General features: G+C 34.9%; 1 protein-coding gene across 1 annotated transcript in view; it reads right to left on the reverse strand.

Moving 5' to 3' along the window:
- Positions 1–13,757, reverse strand: part of LOC136833126 (G-protein coupled receptor GRL101-like) — a 692,174-nt gene extending 678,417 nt beyond the window's left edge. The window contains exon 1 of the mRNA XM_067094785.1: positions 13,640–13,757. The gene's annotated coding sequence lies outside the window, so the exon portion shown is untranslated. The remainder of the gene's footprint in view (positions 1–13,639) is intronic.
- Between the last annotated feature and the right edge of the window lie 8,743 nt (positions 13,758–22,500).

Below are 22,500 nucleotides of genomic sequence, written 5' to 3' on the forward strand. Positions count from 1 at the left end.
TACCTGATTTTTTCCACCTGTTCTCCTATTCTCATATCCATGCCCCTTTGCATTCTCCCTCAGAGATTCATGTGATTTAACTGTGGTGTTTGATTTATCAATAATGGGATATTAGTGTTAATTTTATGTTCATTTTGACTATAAGTGTTAATATACAGTGAATTATTGATACCAGGATCTTGCTATTTGCTTACGGATTCCAAGTTAAGTGACACTCAAAGTCCCTTCATGTATTATCACATCCCTACTCTTGCAGATCCGTGGTGCGGGTACCTGTTGTGTGAAATTACCTGCAGGTCAATGGTGCCAGCTCCCTGCAAACTACAGGTGCCATACCCAGTCAAGATATCCGGAATCGCAGTGTGGTCCCTGTCTTGCTTGCTGTACCCAATCCTGTACATTCTAAGGCTCCTAGCCCATATTTGTGATGTGTATTAGCCAAGGAAGGCAGAGTTATAAGCTTGCACTTGTGTGGCACTCTTGCTTAATGATTGTGCTCCATTGTTAGCTCATGTAAATATTTTCTCTTCTGATATTTTAGTGAATTATACTTTAAGTGGACAATCTAAGTTTGTCTTGAACCTTTATTCTTATGTTATTTTGAGTATAGTCACTATTACACTTTCTGCTCACCAGAGTGAAGCCCCCTTGTTAATCAACTGGTATTATCTAGGTCATAATTAGAGCCATCCCTTGTCCCCAACACTGTGCAAACGTGACAATATATATAATATACAAATATGTACAATATATATATGTGTGTATATCTATATACACATACATATAAATATATGTGTGTATTGTATGTGTATATCTATATATACACACATATATAAATATATATATACTCATATAGATTCTGCTATTCAATTTTTACCATATATGTATGACCTCGTTGTGATTACTCAGGATTTGGGTTCGATTCCTGCTACCGGATATCAGAATTACTTCATATCTCTTGTATTTGTACCTAAGGCTTTGTAGTGATAAGCATATCCAAAAAGTGTGAAGACTCGACAAGTTAAAAAGGGCATTGTGGCTATTATTAATTACAATTACACATACGTATATATATATATATAGATATATATATATATATATATATATATATATATATATATATATATATATATATATATATGTGTGTGTATGTGTGTGGTAACTAAATGCCCTCTTAACTCTTCGAATTCTTCTCACTTTCTGGATAAGCTTGTCACTACAAAACCTAGAATCCACGTGACCCCTTTCTGATACTCCCGGTGCGGATTCAAATCCAGCCACGTTCAACAGAATTTCTTCATATTCTTGCATTTGGATCACAGGCTTTGTACACAAGTATATCCAAATACATATATATATATATATATATATATATATATATATATATATATATATATATATATATATATATATATATGTGTGTGTGTGTGTGTGTGTATAAATTCATTTTCCAGTTTCTCTTGTTATCGACAAAGAAAATAAAATTTAGTAATTTTCCGAACGAAACGAAATCAAGCATTTGTTGTATTCATTCTTCTGTTTAAAATACTATAATGACCGATTCAACCAGCTAGTTTGCTGAGTTTCCTGAAATTGAAACCGATTTCCTCTTTTTTTTTTTTTTAGCAATTTTAAACTTCATATGCTTAGCTTTCAATTAACCATGAGCAAATAAATAAAAAAGTAAAAATGTTTGAATTAAATACTATGCAATGAATGAAATAATTAAAGAAATGACTGCCAACCAAACAATAAATTAGCGAGGAAGTATCGGAATAAGTGAATGAATGAAAACAAAAGATCTAAAGAAAAGACGAACCATCCAGAATATTGCAAAAATAACTAACTGCCAGAATAAGGAAAATGCAAAGGAAGAAAGGAAATAACAGATGAGTAAATGAACAAATTACTGACACCTCAGGAAGGAAGAGATAGACACAGCAATTTGGACGTAGTCCAGGTAATTAGACCTATATATGAGAATGTCAGACCGATTACCACTGGCCAAAGAAATTACGTTAGGAAAATACTCGTTTGAAATACCGTAAAATAAAACTAGGCTAATATACATAACATGACTAAATACGCGCACAAATATACAAAAATAGTTTTTTATATCAATATAGCATATTCCTAACAAGTATGAATCATGAAGTATAGGTTATTAGGCCAAGCACTGAGGTCATTCAGGGCTGAGGACAGTGAGAAAAGGGAGATGGCGTGGTTGGGTGGCAAGAGAACGAGATCCAGAAACTAAATGAGATAAAGCACAAGGATCTAAAGGTGGAACTTTTTTTAATCTCTTATTAGAAAAATAGGATCGTTCTTAGATAGTGACCCCCCATGGGTTTTAACCCGGTATATAGCCACCTTTGCGGCGTGTTTAGTACAAGCCCGTTGGGGATTGCCATAACAACATATACAAAAGACTGTAAATATTATAAAAATAATGACCCCAAAAGAAATATCGTCCTAGATTACGACGCCGGAAACCCTTGGGGGTCACTATCTAGGAAAGATCCGAAAAATACATTAATGTAGTTTTACACTTATTTCAAAGGCCCTTATTTACTTTCATAAGCAGAACATTACATATTTAAGCAGTTACCAGAATAGTAAGTTTTACATTTACCGTAAGTTTTTGTCAGTATATATCTATTATTGAACTCTATGCTTCTGATAAGTTCAATCATTTTTCTTTCAATGTCATAAATGCCTGGTTTAATCGTAACCAAATTCAGTTTATATAATCTGCAATTAACATTACTGCTGCATTAAGCCTTAAAGTCTAATTTTAAAATCTTGAATGGTGGTTTCATATTCATTTATTCTACATAAATTACGCAGCAGTGACAAAAACACTTGTAAACTCCATTAACACGCTTACAAAAACAAGTCTAGAATCTGAAATATTCATCAGGAAGAGCCTGTCAATTGTTGCAAGGACTTCATGGACATATTTGATGTTTTCAAAAATGACAAGGTAAACTGTCATAAGCTTACAATAATACCCCAGAAATTCATAACCCACAGATTTATATGATAGAATCTTAAAACTAGTGTAGAACAAATTAAACAGACTTTTTACAAAATGAGTCCTGCGCCTCCTTTGCATATACACATTGTTCATCTGTAGAGCGGGTGATAACTCCCATTCCACAGGTTATTAAAAATACGTTTTTCTATGGATTTCCCCATTTCCCTGGTTAACGGGTAGACACGTGATATGTACAGCTATGCTCAAATATGAGGCGACACGATTCTTTTTGTATCGTCCAAAACCTCAGAGTCAAAGCCATGTTGCCAAGTAGTGTTAAACTTTTTTTTATTTCCAATGTCATGCAAGTCGACATGTTTGTGAAATCACAGCTAGCGCTATTTTTCCTATGGTTATATAAATATGATCCCTTCTATGCATTGGTATAATTCGTAACCAGTGTGATTTGAACTGATTTTTTCTAGCTCAAAGCTTTCTTCTTCTTCTTCAAAGCACGGTTTTTGTATGGGGTAAGCACGATGCCTTCTTTGAAGGACTTGCACGGTGTGATAAAGACAGTGCTGTCAATGACATGCATGCTCCTCAGGCTGGTCAATATAACTAACTCTGCAGTATTATAACAGTAGACCTAATAAGCTCAACAGTCATAACATAGACCTAATAAGCTCAACAGCCATAACATTTACAAAGTAGGAATATGAATTACAACAAGTTTTCTTTGAATGTTGGAGTTTTAGGCCGTGTTCAAGCTGCCTGTATGCTGCAAAATGATTTATAGGCCTAAAAAATTATCTAACCTTTCTGAGATGTAATCTTTGTTACTAAAGAAAGTATTTGTTGAGATTATCTGTTCTTTGAAGAATAAAAGATGATGATTATTTTAATTATATGGAGAAGATGGCTATTAATCGAAATATCTATTAGTATTAATATCAAGGCCTATGGAACTGTTGTTTTTAACTGGCTTTAAATATTATTTTCTTAAAAGTCCTTCTGCTCACTTTTGGTGTATAATTTATTCATTCATAAGGTAACCTGAAGTGCTAGAATGTGTAAAGAATTTCATATGCTTTCTGGCCAGAAATTGTTAATATAAAGATATGAATGCTAAGTGTAGTGTATTTATAGTAAGTAAAGAAACCTAACACACCTAGGCCTAGGAACAAAATCTTGGTTTTAACAAAAGAATAATTGCATAGGCAAATATTTGCTAGTAGGCCATAATTTTGGAGTGATTAAGAAATATAACTTAAATAATTTTATTTTTATGAAAATCCAAATATTCCTCTAAAAATATAAAATAAATGGTTTCAAGATAATTTCATTGTCGCTACTCATTGTAGACCTAGGTGGTTCACGTTGCGTCGTCACTCTAATGGCTGTGTCACACACGCTCCGCTCACCCGTTGATATCGGTGGGTGCATTCTACTTTTTTATCTGCTTACTTACATTTTTTCAGTCTTGAGGCGTAAAAACAATCAAATAGAACTATTTCAAATTTTATGGTTGTATTAGAAGCAATGATAATTTATGACAATTTTTTTCGTTTTTCTATTCAACAGTGAACTGAGGTTTGATGATGACTTTTTTTTTAGTCAAATGCATCGGCGATGAGTGAACAAAAGTTTTTAAAATGTTTCATAACCGTTATTCCAAAATTTGGCTACACGTGATATTTTCTTACAGTTTCGAAATATATGACAGATTTCACTCTTTTAGCTGTTTCATAGTCTTTACTGTATATAACAACAAGTTCTTTAAACGATCCCATTACATTTTTCAATTCACTGATTGGCCATTCTGTTCGCACCTGTCGCTTCTTCAACATTTTTTATTATCATGAAACTTTCTATAATTGCCTAGTTTGAGATAATCAATATTGAGGCATCATTGACGTAGCCCAATATCGCCAACAATAAATCGTTCGGTAGTTTTAGTGAGAACTTGAATAATTTGGACTTCAACATTCTATATAAAGGCTCTTGCTCAGTTACAAAAAGTATCATGGACAATGGGCATCCCTGCCTCACAGATCTTTGTACTGGAAAACTTTCAGACAAGTTACCATTTGAACATAAGCAGCTCTCTGCACTGGCGTAAAGCATTTGATTTCATGTAGTAAACTCATTTGAGACTCAATTTTCCTAATATCCGAAAAACAAAGCTCAGTCAAGGTTAAGTAGAGCAGCAGGAATATTTTCATTATTTACAAAGTAAACTGTCGCTAAGTAGTGTATTACAGCCGGCGATAGGTATGTTGGGAACTATACAAAACTGTTCTTTCGAAATTAACAAATCCATAACTTTATTTATTCTGTTTGCTATTATTTTATAATCAACATTAAGCATCGTGATGGGTCGCCAGTCGCCTATTAAATGTTGATTGCCACTCTGTAGTGCCATTTTTATCACTCCTGTTGCCATCCTTACACATTACCGATTCTTTAAATGAATATCTTTTATAATCTTCCACAGTCTTATAAAATTCTATCGATGACGCGGCAATTCCTGGGCATTTTCCGTTTTTCATGCCACAGATGGCATTCCAAACTTCAGATTCGGTCACTTCTTCAGTTAGCATTTTATTTTCCTTTTCTCCTATAACATTATCAAACAAATCCACAAATACATTTTGCTTTGCTTCTTCATTCTCTGGGACCTTCTCAATTCACCAAATTCCTCTGTAGTTTTTTTCAATAAAATTCAATTTAATTGGCATTTTCTCTTTTACAATAAGGATAACTTTTCACCATAAAGTCTGTCGTCTATTTTTGCTCAATGGGAATCACAAATTTTTTTCTAATATTTTAATTCAGTTTCATTCTTTTGAAGTTTTCAATTTCAAGATGTAATTTTTATAATTTTCATGCTTTTCCGTTTTGAGCTCTTGTTTACATTGGATTTCCAAAATGGAATAAAATCTTTCTCACAACATAAAGTCTGTATCACTAATCTGTTTTAGTGACAAATAAATTTGTTATACTTATCCCATCACAAATTTCATTTTTCTAATGGATTCTAATTCATAGTCTTCTAAAACTAATTTTCTCATATTTACTGCACATGATTGAATTTGAAAACTTTTTTACAACTTTTTGTTAAAAACTAACTTATCAAAGATTCGAACAATATCTTTCAACTGTTGAGGAATTCTATTTATCAAAATTTTTTAATAGACATGTTTGAAAAACGTTTTGAGCTCTTGTTTCAGACATTAACTGGTTTAAAGCCCACCATTCCAAAATGGAATCAAAATCTCATGATTCAAAACCTGTGTGTTTATCAGTGTGTCACCCTTGTGTTAAATTATGATGTGTTTATAGATTTAATGTTGTGTTTGTATATTTTGTATAAATCGTATATAAATTACATCAAATATATTAATCTGATTCAGCAAATTCATAGTAAATGGGCAAATAAATTTTATTATAGTTTCATGTTTAGGAAAATTGCTATGTTTAGACGTCAAATCAAATCACGAGAAAAAAATGAGGGTCGCTTACTCGTCCGCTTTTATGCGCCTAGCAATCGGTATTTTGACAAGTTCGTCAGAACTCTTCTCTGCCTCCATCTGATCATCATCCAGGCAATTACCAATTTCGTCAGACTGAACTGATCTTGCGTCCTTTCTGAGCATAACTGCGGATACTTGAACTATCGCTGACACAAGCTTGCCATTTTTCCGTCTTTTTCTTTCCTATGTTTTCTCCTTTTTCTGTCACATCCAATTGTTATTCGAGGGATAATCGCCTCGTCTTTGACTTGCCTGGGCACTTCGGCTTGAACTTTCACTTGAGCTGGTCGCTCATCCTCGGACTGGGAGATCAGAGGATTCGTCTCTTCATCTGTTTCATCGTTGTTCCCATTTCCGCAAATAGCAGCTTCTCTCACGTTTCTGATTTCTTTTTAGTCTGGTGAAATCTGTGGTAGGGGCGTCTCTTCCTCTCTGCTCTCTTCGTCGCTGTTTTCAGCTGGTATTTCTTCATCAGTTCCTTCTTTATCTGTCGCTTTCTTTCCTTCAACATCAGTGTTTAGTGATTCTGGGCTTTCCTTTTCTGTATTATTCCTTGGCATTACACTGTGAAAATTTTCCTCATTTAATCTGCACAATTGATCTCCTGTCTCATTTGCACAATCTTTAACTAGGCGATTTGCTTGCCCACATCTGTAACACGCTCGCCTCTGCCCATTATATAAGATGGTAATATTAAATCTACTAATACTGATGGATGAGGGGATGTTCTCCCCAAGTCTCATGTTAGCAGTCGAAGTCCCATTTAACAGGCCAGAGAAGGGACCCATATTGAATTTATTACGTCTTATGTTCCTTGTTGATACATAAGTCACAGATGAACTAAGATTGACTATCTTAACATTTTCCACTTCACTTAATTGAATAACCTTATCCTCACATTTTCGTACAACTCCTGTGAAAGTCTCCTCTGAATTAAACTTGACGACTACTTTATTTTTACTAAATTTCTGTACGTTCATTTACGTTCATTTTCATTTTGTCGAACAAAACATCACCAACCAACCTTTATCACTAATTAAGTTGAAAAAAGCAAACCAAAGGAGTCTTTTCTCCTTAACAAACGGTAACTCCCCATTTTCTAAACATTATTTTGAGCTGTAACGCAAGAGAATGTAAGTGGAACAACGGAAAACGGAATCACCTCTGCACTTTCTTGGATCACAACACTCTATTATATTATATGGGAGCCATATTTTTATAGTGTCACTATCACTAAAACCCCCCCAAAATGTCCAAAGTAAGGGAGAGCTGTAATCCGGTGTTTACTGTCCTATAACTTCTCTCCAAAGGTGGAACTGGAAGAAAACCCCAAAGCTGCATTATGGAGACGTTGTTAGATTACGGACAGCAAAACGGAAGAAGGAAGCTGAAATGGAGGCTAAGTGTACCACTGAGGGTATTCCTAGTAGAGGTGATTCCTGAAATGAGGGGAAGTCACTTTCACCTACTTACTTTTTTGGTTGAGCATCACGGAGATCAGGTTTATTGCATTCGACCGTAACATGAACTTGTCGAGTCTATCACAAACGTTTTCGTGATTAGCGAATGACAAGGTAGCATTGCTTTGCAACGAGTACTTACTTTGGCATACTTAGTGTCCAATAAGTAATTCTAACACGAAACGCTCGCGGGGAAATTTAGCAAAACCAATCAGTGATTGAATATAAAATACGGGGTGTTGCTAGACTAAACAATTTTGACAGAATTTGGATTTCATTTCTAATTTGATGATCTGTCGAGCTTTTGCAATTATATGTAAATCCTAGTATTCAAGATCATGGGTCAAGTATTATTCACCAATAATAACAGCGACAATACCTGCAAATTAAGACTAGTGATAACGTCGACTTGCACTGAATCCGTTGTTCTTATCTCAGCGGTCACAGATTACACAAGCATGAATTAACTGTCTCCAATTCGACATGTACCAATAATGACAGCGGTATACTTTATATCGTGAATATATATATATATATATATATATATATATATATATATATATATATATATATATATATATATTATTTGTGTGTGTTTGTACCCGTACTTTTCAATCTGCCTTTTAGTCATGTAGGAGTGGCTGAGATAGGTGTTAACCTTCCGATCCTTAGCTTCTGTTTTGGTAAATATTCAACTTTATGTTCTTACTACACACATTCGTAGTTAGTCAGCGTTGTAAGAATTGTTTAGCTCTTTTTTTTTTTTTTTTTTTTTTGACACTTTCCTTAATCCCCGTCGTAATAATTCTAAGCGTGCGTAAATCATTAAGCGCATGCATCGGACCTATTCAGTTCTACGACTTACTATAGTCGGTATCAGCTGATATGTCGTCGGAATATTGGTTTCATTAACCATATGTCATGACAACACTACTCATGACATCGGCTGCTGATTGCCTTAATTCCACCTTATTCAAATGAAAACAAATAGACTTGAATTCCTACCAGAGCATTATTTATATGGAAGGCACGAGCTAGCCTATACATAAAAAGTGCAAAATAACATTAATGATAGATATGTCCTTTGAGTTACTACTGGCATACAGGGGTCATAATGATATACAAGCTACTTGCCAGGAAGAAATACTGGTGAACTTATACGAACAACCTGAGAAAGAGGCGGGCAGTGGGAAATGATCCAACCTCACTTTCGGAGTCAGAGTTCCAGCTGAAACTGAACTGCCATCGCTTTTATCCAACGTGGCCGTCTGCACTCATCCAAAGTAAAATTCCTTGTTTTAATAAGCAATATAATTTACACAAGCGTCTTTTAAACTGTATGAAACTAGAGTCTTCGTCTTCGTTTTAACGTGCTTTTTCCTCATTTTCATATGGGGTAAGCACGATGCCTTCTTTTGAAGGACTTTGATTTGGCGTTGGGGTAGGCTGTAGCCTCGATCGGCTGCCCTGCCTGACATCGCTTAGACCCCGGTAACGATGTGTACGTGTGTCGTACCAATCCTCAGTTCCCTTTCTCCAAGCAGCGAGGAGAACTGGGCAGTTAGGTCGACAGTTCGAGGCGTGTAAGGTGTCTGTTATGTTTTTAGATGTTGGAGTGGCTTTGTTTATGTGTGTATTAGCCTGTAACACCCATTTGCTTTCAGCAAACCTATCCGTTGATTACATACGTAATCCCGGGGTGTCTACAAGGATAGCAAAGTGTCCGCCTTCTCTGACCAGTCGGCTGCGGATTTGAACCCGCGCCACGGACCTCTACGAAGTCCTAGGCTGCTGCTCTACCGACTGAGCCATCAAGGCTCTTGTATGAAACTAGAGTAAATGTGCCAAATGACTTAACTGCATAATATTTTTTAATAGAGATTGCCATGTGCATTTTATAACTGACAGCCTCTATAACAGAAAACAGTACTACAGACCGGAGTCCTTCCTTGGGTTTGTTACGATTTCTTAGAAGTATACATTTGTACAAATATGACTGGTTCGGCCAGAACTCACACAATTCCTTTCTAGTCCGAAGTTTGCATACTTGTCATTGACTTTCTTTCAAGCTGATATCAATACTAACTTTCCATGTATTGTTTGTTGTATGAATTGAAGTAGAAATTACGTCATCAGAACATAACGGGTTAGACCTATAGTGCACTTGGAGGGGAGGGTAATGCTACATTGGCTCTAACATTCTAGCAGGAGAACATTAGAGAACTGGCTATAACAAGACGAGCTGTAATTTATGGAAACCATGAGTTCTTCGACGTATAAAATACTGCACAAAGATTGACTTCAAATTAAAAATGATATATTATCAACGTGCTTATCCTATATGAGCCTTATGACGCTAAGCATTCAAAATGCTTTCCCAGTGACGCTGAAAGCACCACCTTATTCATAACGGATTTGGAAACACGTTACTGCCTTTCTCACATTCAGCAATTAATTGGCTGCTAACAGAATATTTATAAGCATCGTCGGGCTCTGACTTCGAGTATCGGCCTATTATTTAGTTGACACTGATACACATTATAAGTGGGCAAGGCTGGTGTAAGGTAAAATCAGCATAGGCCTACGTACAAGAATGCATTACCCTTCTCTGTTACTAAATACAGCAAAAGCTTAACATCACTGAAAAAGTATTTGTTAACTCAAATAAGGGAAATAAAAAAATATTTTTGGAGCGCTTTTAGAGATGTTTTTTTCTGCGGTGTGCTGATTCTACCTCGAACCGGGTAACCGCTAGTAATGAAGGACAGATAAAAAGTGATAAGGAAAAGCTCAACGTAACTGAAAATCTTATCGCACTTTTCGATGAGCATTAATTTATAAAAGGATGGGAAATTATCCAGTGTTAAAATTCTTATAGTAAAAGTAGGCTACTGAATTTCGTTAATTAATCAAGTTTGCAAAAAGTCTAGGCCTAGTCCTATAAAACGATGTTTTAATTCAACTAGATCACCGTTATTTCTCTCTCTCCCTCTCCTTCGTTTGTTATTCTCTCTCTCTCTCTCTCTCTCTCTCTCTCTCTCTCTCTCTCTTTCTCATGGGTATTTGTTTGTTATTCTCTCTAGTGTCCTTCCTCTACCGTTTTTATCTCACCCTCTGTCAGTGGACGGTATAACCCACAGTGCTGCCGACCAAATGTCAATGTATGTTAATTTTTTGGTTACAGATGTGTTCAAACAGAGAATAGTAGCTTGGTCTATGCTCATACGCAACTCGTCTACAAAAAACTATAGTGCACTAACAAACCTTCACTGAATTCAGTTAAATGTCTCTTATCTACATTCATTTTAGACACTATCTCTTGAATTTTAATTTGAGATCTATTCTTCCATTTACTTCCCAGTCCAGCAATTTTCTGTATTCCCAGAAGTACTGGTAGACGCTTTTTCAACAGTTTGGCAAGTAATTCAAAATCCTTGCTTGGGTCAACAAAAGCACAATGGGTTTAAAAGATTGAGAACATATTGCTCCGTAATTGCCTGGGGATTTAATGTCAAGCACTCCTGCTATAAAGACGATTGTCCGAACCGTTATTGTATATACAAGCGCACACGCGTGCACACACACACACACACGCATATATGTATGTATGTATGAATATATATATATATAATATATATATATATACTGTATATATATACATATATATATATATATATATATATATATATATATAAAGAATATTCCCTCCTACGCCATCTTTTAGGCAATAATTCAAAGTAAAAAGGACTAAGTAATTCAATACGGTAAGTTTAATGTGGTTCTCTGAGAGCAAATTTGCCCCTAAAACCTCTCATCATTGCCTTTTGGGGGGAAAACCCCTTTAACCCCCTTCTTGTCCAAAGTGCTGTCGGAAATCCCTTAATTCCAGGTGCAGACTCAACCAGAGCTAATCGTCGCCCAAGTCAGGTCAGCTGGGGGGCTGACCACGTGCGTTCTGCCATTTTGAAATCGGAGCCATGCGGTCTGCAGTTCCATGTGGGCAGAGTGATCACAACGCCATCTAGGAGGATAAAGACATAACTTCCGAAGCTATAAAGGGCCTTGGAGAGATGAGCTTTCTCCAAGAATTGTCGGCGGCACCACAGACTCCAGGAAATTCACTGTCATTTGCTTTTGTCTCATTGCCCCAGAATTACGCTACCATTCTTCTGATGTGTTTTCTTTTGTAAATATACTGAATTAAGTTAAACACCAGAGCTTATCTCATCACTTCCCCCTTGAAGTAGCCCTTCAGGCGTATTGTGTTGTTTGTAATTTTAGCTGTCCCCAAGGGCCAGAGACCAGATTTTTGGGGTAATTAAGGTAAGCTGCATATCATCCTAGTATACCCCATTTATCTAGCAAGAACCCAGCTTTAAAATTACAACAATGGATATATATATATATATATATATATATATATATATATATATATATATATATATATATATATATATATATATATATATATATATATATAAAAGTAATTCATTAAGTTCCATATCTTCATGATGCAGTTATATATATATATATATATATATATATATATATATATATATATATATATATATATATATATATATATATATATATATGCTTTCTTCCTACTGGATAAGAGGATTTCTGAGATGAAATCATTCCGGTTTTCATAAAAAATATGATATAAGGTTGCTACATCCACAGTGGTCAATGGTCAACGGGCGTTGCCGACGGTGTCTGCATTTTGTGTTGGTCACCCAAGCAGGTTCTGAGCAGACCCAATGTTCCTTAATTTCGCTGACAGGATGAACAACGGTACAGTGTTAGCTCACCAACTAAAGTATCACAATTCTCAACTTTTCAAGATTCTTTTTATTAAATCTTAGCATTCTAAATCCAAAAGAAGGAAAGGAGGACTGGAAATATTTATCATATGCCTGTAGTAATCTCTGTCGTTAAGGGAAATTTTTAAAAAATGTATCTTAAAGAAAAATGCTTATTTTATTACATACCAATTACAGTGCCACCAAATTTCAATGAGATTGCGGCACAGGTCTGTAAGAATCTGAATCGTTATAAACTACCAAAGACAATAATTCCGGAGCAGCCTTTATCAAACATGAACATCAGGAAAGTCCTAACGAAACCTGGTGACCAAATGATATCAAGTTGGCGAGAGGTTCTGGAAAGGCTTTGAGAAAATTTATGGTCACCATTAAGGCTTCACACAAAGCTATTACTATTGACTTACCACCATTTCGCTTCGGGCCATGTAAAGCTGCTTTACAATGGTAACGCCTTTTGGCTGTTGTGGTCAGGTACCAGCAGTTTAAAACGAATGAAACTATAAACGGCTGCAAAGCAATGCTTATAAATTAACTGCTGTTGACTGAGGCAACAAAAGCTCTCTGTGTAAGTGCCTTACAGGACGTCGCACAATCTAGGGTAATAAAATAAAACCCTCGTGCCGTTTGAAGTTAAAAGGTCGTTAAAGTCATGCCGTTGCGAAAGATTCCTTTACTAGAGTCAAGATTTCTTAAGGATCACTTAACAGCAATTATTATTATTATTATTATTATTATTATTATTATTATTATTATTATTATTATTATTACTGGGGTAGTTACAAATAAAGCTAATTAATAACATTAAAAGCCTACTGACCTAAAGGGTGAAATTGCACTAACCTGCTTGGCACTGGGTTTCGTCAGTGCCATCAATACAGTCAACGACGTCGTCGCATACGAGTCCTGGTCTGATGCACTCTCCGTTAGCACATTTGAATTCTCCATAGAAGCAAGTACGATAATCTGAAAATAAGAGCAGGAATAAAACAATACAGGATTTATCCAAGCTTACAAATACTATATATATATATATATATATATATATATATATATATATGTGTGTGTATGTGTGTGTGTGTGTGTATGTATGTATGTATGTATGTATGTATGTGTATGTATGTATGTATATATATATATATATATATATATATATATATATATATATATATATATATATATATATATTGTCACGAAGTGTACTAAATACCTAGTTATTACACAACTAGTCACAAAATCCAAAAATTTACATCACTTCTGCCAGATAACTGAACTCTCATAACAATAAAATTACAACTGAGCACTCTAAAGGTAACAGTCATCCCTTAAAACTTACTTATCACTTGAAAAATCAAACTAAGTTTATCAAGATATGTGTGAGGTATTAACAGCTAAACAAGAAATATACTAGAGAAAAAGGGCATCACTCCATCAAACAACTATAATTGTTTCCCTGGTCTTAATTCACTTCAGCAAAACTAAAGGGAACAAAACCTGTTTATCACTTTGCCTTATGAACACACAATTAATCCTATTCCTGATGGTCAACAAATAAAACACTGCGTTTAAAAATTTTAAATACAAAAATTTATTTTTAACTTCAAAATTTATAATTAGAATTCACAATCTGAAAAATTTACCATTACTTGAAAACAACACAAGGTTTAATTAATTCTTAAACAAAATTAATCCACAAAACCTTAATTTATCAAGAAATTACGTTAACCAAGCAAAATTTAAACTATCAAGAATTACTCAAGATTTGAAAAGGAAATCTTAATAAATGAAAATCAAATCAAATGTGCAATATTAAAGTTTCAAAATGTGTAAAATGCTAAGTGAATAAATGATAAATCACCAACATAAAAATTGGCCAAAGTTAAGAAATTGCAAATACAAGAACACACTAAAATGCACAAAAGATTTATCAACACAAGAACACACAAAAAAATGCACAAAAGATTTATCAACAATAATTTCACTATGGCAAGATCTCCCTAATATACTTTATTATACCATGGTAATAATAAGTAAAAATCCACTTTGCCTTACACAAGCTTGTAACACTTTTGTAAGATCCCTTACTGCAGCACAAAACACACTTTTTATATGGCACCTACAAGACTAAACAGTTTCACCAAACTCATATCTTAAAAGTTACATATTACCAGTGACCACAAACACATTATTTTAAAATTAGGGTAAGAGAGAGAGAGAGAGAGAGAGAGAGAGAGAGAACCTGACCAACTCAAATGGTCTCTCACAGGCTAATGTGAGCCTCCCAAATTCTACTATGAGAAGAAACCTATGTTGCCACTAAGGCATTTTGGGAATGTGACACTAAACATGACGCAATCGATCAGGAAACAGGCCTGGGAATTTTCCCTGGAGAAAGGGAAATAAAAGAAAATTTTTCCTGGTGCAGAAGGGCTATCTAGACCTGTCAGCACATATCTCTTTTAACCCTAGAACACGGTCGTTGGCAATAGTGCTATTAACAAGGTCATGGGGTATATTAAACCCAATTTTGGAAAATAAAAAAAAAAAATGGTTGTAATCAAAATTTATTAAATCTGAAAAAGTACAAGAATATAGAACGTTTTTACTTTCATTTCCCTTGATATTAAAGTTAATACTGTGGCAAAGTAAATATGTAACGGGCAACTCAAAAAAAGTACTAAAATGAGCCAAGTTCACTACATTACCAAAACAAAAAATTTCTGAAAAATCTAAAACTACAGTTGAAGTCTTGAGCAATGACCCACACACACCCAGGTCGTAGAAGCCTCAGCTACGGGAATCACAGCCTCTTGGTAGCAACACACATTGTACGGGAGAGCGTAAAAAAACGGGTATTTTTTGTAAGTGAAAAAATAATGATTTTGCAAGTAAATTTTTTTATGTTTTTTGGTCGCTGTATCGTTGTCTATAAACACTAAATAATAAAAAAATTACATGATTTATGTTTTGTCTGCACACAGACAATGGTTTTTCAATAAAAATATTTTTTTACATTTCTTTACCACTGTAAATAAACAATAAATTTTCCTAAAAGTCAAAGAAAGACGTATATGCTCTAAATATTTTTTTACTGTTTTCTGCCATTGTAAATGAGCAGAAAGTGTACTAATTACTGCTGACAATCCCTGCAGGATGGGTAGATGTGGCGAAGGCACACTGGGTTCCCACAGCCAGTGCACCGGTGTCAGGTCTTCCTGTCCTCGTTCCTGGGACACAGTGAGCAGCGAATAATGGGAGCTCTGCTGTCAGTCATCACCACACGGCCTGCTGGAGCAATGCTGGCAAGTAGAGGGATGTCACAGACAGTACATATAGCCTTCTCAAGGTCATTTGACATCTTTGGAGTGTTGATCAACCTCTTCTCTGCCCATGGTTTGATAGGCGCCACTGCCAACTGCTGCATATATGTGCGCCTGGGCATTGTAGAACCACCTGTCCTCTGCTGGTTTTCATTGTATATTATCCATGAGTAGAAGACACACATGGGCCATCATTTTGTCTTTCGACCAACTGCATAGAAGGGGCACATCTAGTCGAATGTATCGACCCCACCCTTGGTCTCATTATAAAAAAATTATTATCTCAGGCTTCCTATTCGGCATGATAGATGGATGAGTGTGCATTGTCAACATAAGATGCACCAATTTCTTCTTGGTTCTTGATGTGTCTTTGCAGTATGAGAGTAAAGTTATATTGTTGGAGTATAAGAAAGCACTTGAACCTGGTATTTATGTTCTCACATTCCTAAGGCATATTCATACGGTAACACTGTTCTGGGTATACCTTACCCCAATACACTTACAGTGACATGGTTAAAGGGTATATAATACCCCATACATTTTTATACGTTAACACGGCACAGGGTAAAATATACCCGGCGCACTCATTACACAGCCCCACGAACGCACTAGCACCTAAACACTATCTTCCACAACATCAGCACAAAGGCAAATGAAGCTACAGGGAGACCCAAGAGGCTCACTCAAAGTACCAAGCCGTGGCAATATGAAAAAAAGAAGCTCGGTATCAGATACGTCACGACCATGTTCTAGGGTTAATGACACATGATTTTCTGACTGAACACTTGTTCAAACAACAGCCTTTTGGGCCAACCAGTGTTATCTAAACCTGTCATCCCATACCTCTTTTGATGAAAGTTTAAGTGGATAAGGAAACAAACCTTTGCAAAAGAGGGTTACCCTGGTTGAACACCTGTGTAAACATCACCAGCCTACCACGTGTGTAAACATCACCCCAACAACAAAAATGTATTTTTAAATTCTGCCAGTAACTCTTTTAAGATCTGGCATTTGATATTTCAACAGCCATCATTATTACACACAACACATATATATCAAAATTACAGAAAACATATATATTACAAGGCCACATCATTAGACAATAATATATACACACATATATAGCTTTTTTCTTTTTAAAAAGGACCACCGTAAGATTTAAAGCCTTCCATATCCCAGCAAGTTCTTATAAATAATATTAATAGGCCTATACCCTTTTCTTGACCTATATGATGCTGGTACCCATTCGCAGTTACGCTAACTGGTGGTCTGCAGGCCGGGATTGAACCAGTCACCTTAAGTGCAAACCTACTGCTGAACCGTGAGCTACGATTTTGTATATATATATATATATATATATATATATATATATATATATATATATATATATATATATATATATATATATATATATATATATATATATATATATATTCATTACATATATATATATATTCACACATATATATACACACACATACATACAGCTGACCAACCCATCACTGGCTGGGAAAACTAAATGTATATATTTATAAAAAAAATCTGTGTATTTACAGTTTTAATGAACGTGGTACATTAGCATATGTACAGAAACCTCACTAACATAAATAAAATCACCAATCTCATACGTCACATTACCCCAGAGAAAGTAATGCATATTTATCTTGCTTTTATTCTTGCATATCATGGCTCCAGTTTCCATTTAGCCTGCAAGTCATACTGTATTAATTATCGGAGAAATATTCAGCATATACATACTCGTATTTCTCATTTTTATATGTATAATCTGTCTTTTTAACATGTGGCTCTGAATTTGTCTTTAGGATTTAAATTGCTTATGATGTTCCTTTGGTAATTCAGAAATATTTCCTAGTATAATATCATCTCTACATTTCTGAATTCTCCATATAGTTTAGTTTTCTGTCATAGGGCCTTACTACCTTACTATGACTTCCTTTAAGGCTTATCCATTACTAAAATAAACACGTTATTTATAAGTTGCATTTTAGTTTAATCTACCTTTGAACAGCAATTGGTTTTCAAAATTAAAAATATTTCCCATTAATCCAACTGTATAACGAAATACGTCATCGTAATGTCACGAAGCAGTCACTATAACGAATTCCAAAGATTAAAACGGAGAAGGAACGAACGAATTAATGAGGAAATTCGCATTTGTTGACCTAAGCAGAGAGAGAGAGAGAGAGAGAGAGAGAGAGAGAGAGAGAGAGAGAGAGAGAGAGAGAGACTCGAGGAGGTAATTCTCATGCCACGCATGTAATGGTCAATTTTAGATGATTCCTTTGAACAGGTCTTGGTAGTTTTAACCTTGAATGCTAGATGGTGAATGATATTGCTATATCAGACCTCCGTGTTTCCAGAAGAAATAGGCTCCATCCACAAAAGTTAAACAGCACAGCCAACATGTTGTTCTTCCTACACGATGTTGAAATTGTCGGGTTTAGCCACTAGTACGTATGCACAGACTTGGCTTCACTTACCACAAAAAGAAATTATCGATTTAGGTTTTCAGTGTAGATTTTATCGAGGTAATAAACAATTATATTAATTATTATCATAAATTATGATCAAAATCACGTAAATTGTGATAAAAAATTTGTTATAAGGGATTTATTGTTGTGGGTTAATCATACATCTGACAGCGCCTGTTAGAAAAGGTGGAGCATCAGTTGAAAAATGAGAATTAACCCATAAAGCACTGAAGGAAAAGGTTACTTAAAAACGAAAATTTCATTTGTTTTGTCTGTGTTTTGTATGTCTGTTACAGGGTAGGGGTTTGATTTTGAGTTATAAACCTTTCTGGGGTGACACAGAGGCCGTGTACAAAATTCTGTCTGGGTCTGTCAAGCGGTTCAGATTTCTATAGAATCCAAACAAATATGCAAACATTCACTTTTATATAATACTACTGACCAACCCAGCACTGCCCAGATGAACTTTGAAGAAATCAGAAGAATTTTCCTTCATCCCTTTTGAATCGGTTTTTCTTGTAAACTATATGTGCTAGCACTGAAAATACTTTTCTTTCCTTTGATTAATAATTCTGTCTTGAATTTATTACTTCAAATAAACACGATATATACATGTATACATATATCCTGGCACTTATCTGATTAAAATGGTGAAAGGGAGAGAGAGAGAGAGAGAAGAGAAGATCGACTTGCAGTTTGGGTGGTTCTCTGGTTTCTTCTGGTATGACTTGGTGTTTAACCTCATTCATAAAGGGATTTATAAATGAGAGAGAGAGAGAGATCGAGAGAGTTTTTCAGTGAGATTTTATTGAGTAATTAAAATTATATTAAACTTATTATCATAAATCATGATTTAAATTGCAAATAGTTAAAAACCTCATCTATAACTTCTTGTCTGCAGACTGTTTGAGTGATGCCTTGAGAGAGAGAGAAGAGAGAGAGAGAGAGAGAGAGAGAGAGAGAGAGAGAGAGAGAGAGAGAGAGAGAGAGAGAACGTTTGGTAGAGGTAGTATGGTGAAGTTGGTGTGCGTGGTGGTGGTATCGCCTAACTGCATGATAATTAATTTCAGACCTCATTTAAACCGACTTTATAAGGAATATGTCACCGTAACGTCACGAAGCAGTCGCTATAGCGAATTCCGAAGGTAAAAACGAAGAAGAAACGAACGAATTACTGAGGAAGTTGGTATTTGAACGAATTAAGAAAAGGAGATGTCGTCCATGTTGACGTCCGTCTTAGCCAGCAGCTACTTAAGATACGGTGTCGGTTGGCTATATATAAATATTAAATTACTATCATAATTGTAATTTTAGACACAAAAGAGCTGCAACTGTTTTCGGTTTTCTGTACGTGTTAACGAATACGTTTCAGTTTCCTTTGACATTTCTGAGGGAAAGTATAGGTCGAAGTCTGCATGGTCTAATGTAAAAATTGTCGATAAATGGTGATATTTTAGTGGACTAAGCACTTATATATGATGATGGTAATACATCAAGGTACTTACGAACTTGTATTTTATTGGCACAGTATAATTAAGATACGTTTGGCTTAATATGAACACTGAAAAATATGTGGTATTTTCGTCGCTAGTAATTTTTTAATGAGGGGGTAGTTTTATAACAAAAGCATTTAGTCTGTTAATACGCATGCACAGATGGTGATGGATTTGTTTGGTCTCGTCGATGAATTATTTCATGATCTCCAAAGTTGTGCCCATAACTACAAAGTTTTTTCTTGTGGATTAAGTAGTTAGATATGATGATGGTAATACCACAGGTTTACTTAAGAATTTGTATTTTATTAGCAATGTATGATTAACATATGTTTGGCTAAAAATGAACACTGAAAAAAGGTGGTAATTTCGTTGCCAGTAATTTTTTTAATGAGGGGGGGGGATATGTCTATCACAGAAGCATTTGGTCTGTTACTTTTTTCCGTGGCGAGGATTGAAACCACATTTAAACCAATATAGGTTTTCAGTGTTGATTTTATTGAGGTAATAAACAATTACTGTATATTAATAAGTCTCATAAATTATGATCAAATTTCACATAAATTCTGGTCAACATTGATGTTATAGGGGATTTGGATTTGTTGTATAGGTTAATAATACGTCTGGCAGCGCTGGAAAAAAAGGTGGAGTGTCAGGTGAAAAATGAGAATAAACACAAAAGACTAAAGGAAACAGTGGACTAAAAACAGAAATTTCATTTGTTTTGTTTGTGTTTGTATCTGTCACAGGGTAGAGGTTTGATTTTGAGTTATAAACCTTTCTGGGGTGACATAGAGGTCGTGTGCCAAATTTTGTCTGGGTCTGTCAAGCAGCTCAGATTTCTATAGTGGACAAACAAATATACAAACATTCACTTTTATGTATTTAATATTATATATATATATATATATATATATATATATATATTATATGGAAATGAACAAATGACAACGTGTTTTACAGAAATAAATTTCTGACTCAAATAGGACCGAACTCCAATCTTGCAAGTGAAAGTCTAGGCCGTTAGTGTGGAGGAATTGCTAACAGTGAAGGAGGTAAGTTGAATGAAATGATTAGCAATTCGTTTGCTGCTGGGTTGGGAAGTTGGGTAAAATTCCCTGTGCTGTTGGGCGCTAGGTGTTTGCCAGCGAAAATCCTCAAGTGTGCAGTGCTTAGGTTCCAATATATTTATGACCTATGCAGAGGAATTGTTAACGACCTGGACTCTCACTTGAAAGACCTGAGTTCGGTCCCGATGTGAGTAAAAATATATATATATATATATAATAGTATATACATATATATATATATATATATATATACATATATACTATATATACATACATATATATATATATATGATTTTTATCACATCATATCATTCATATATATCAGTATACATGTCCTTTAGTATCCATATATATATATATTTTCATATATGTTACCGAAGGGAATAGTTGGTAATAAGTTCGTCGTCCCGCTATAACCAGCGATATAGAACTATACTACAGTGGATGCATTTAACCCACGCAGCCAGCAATAAGTGGATATCGTATATACAAATATAGGTGTTTGTATTTAGAGACGATATCCACCCATATATAACCGTTAGTATTTGTCGCAGCATTTATGACTTTTTATCACATCACCGTGATTCATATACAATATCAAACGTCCTTTTTAATATCCACCTACCTTGGAAATAATATATTTTCATATATATTACCCAAAGGGAATTTTTCGTTGATAATAAGTTCGTCGTCCCATGGGCTCGAACCATGTGAAGACAAGAACTCTGGACTACAGTGACGCGCTTTAACCCACGCGCCAGCAAGTGAGGTATAAGTTGATATCGACTCCCACCTACAAATCACCCATCGAACTCAGGTGTTTGTAATTAGAATCGATATCAACCTACCTCTGCCATGCCATATTAACTTATGTAGTCCTGAGTTCTTGTTGTCACATGCAGCTTCAAAAAACTTATAATGAAAATATAACATCACTGTCACCGAGGTAGATTAATAAATATGGAACTGGATGAGCTACTATTATACAAAGAAATTGGAACTTACGGTTGTTGTTTGTCAGCTTAATAAAGATTTTGATCTACCTATATATTGAATCATGGTGATGTGATAAAATTCATTCATAATATGGCTGCATGCGACAAACACACTACATGGTTAACAAAGAAACTCATTTTTGGGTTGAAATTGGCATTCTAAACCAACAAAATACCTGAGTTTTAAAGACAGTGATTTGTAACTTTATGGGAGATCATTTAGGGGTTGATCAGCTAATGGAACAGGAACTTGTTGGAACTTTGAGAGTTAAATATTATGAAATTGATAAACATATATTGTGGCATTGGCTATAAAGGCAATAAAGATGAACTT

Source organism: Macrobrachium rosenbergii, chromosome 51 (genome assembly GCF_040412425.1).
Source record: "Macrobrachium rosenbergii isolate ZJJX-2024 chromosome 51, ASM4041242v1, whole genome shotgun sequence".
Classification (NCBI taxonomy): Eukaryota; Metazoa; Arthropoda; class Malacostraca; order Decapoda; family Palaemonidae; genus Macrobrachium; species Macrobrachium rosenbergii.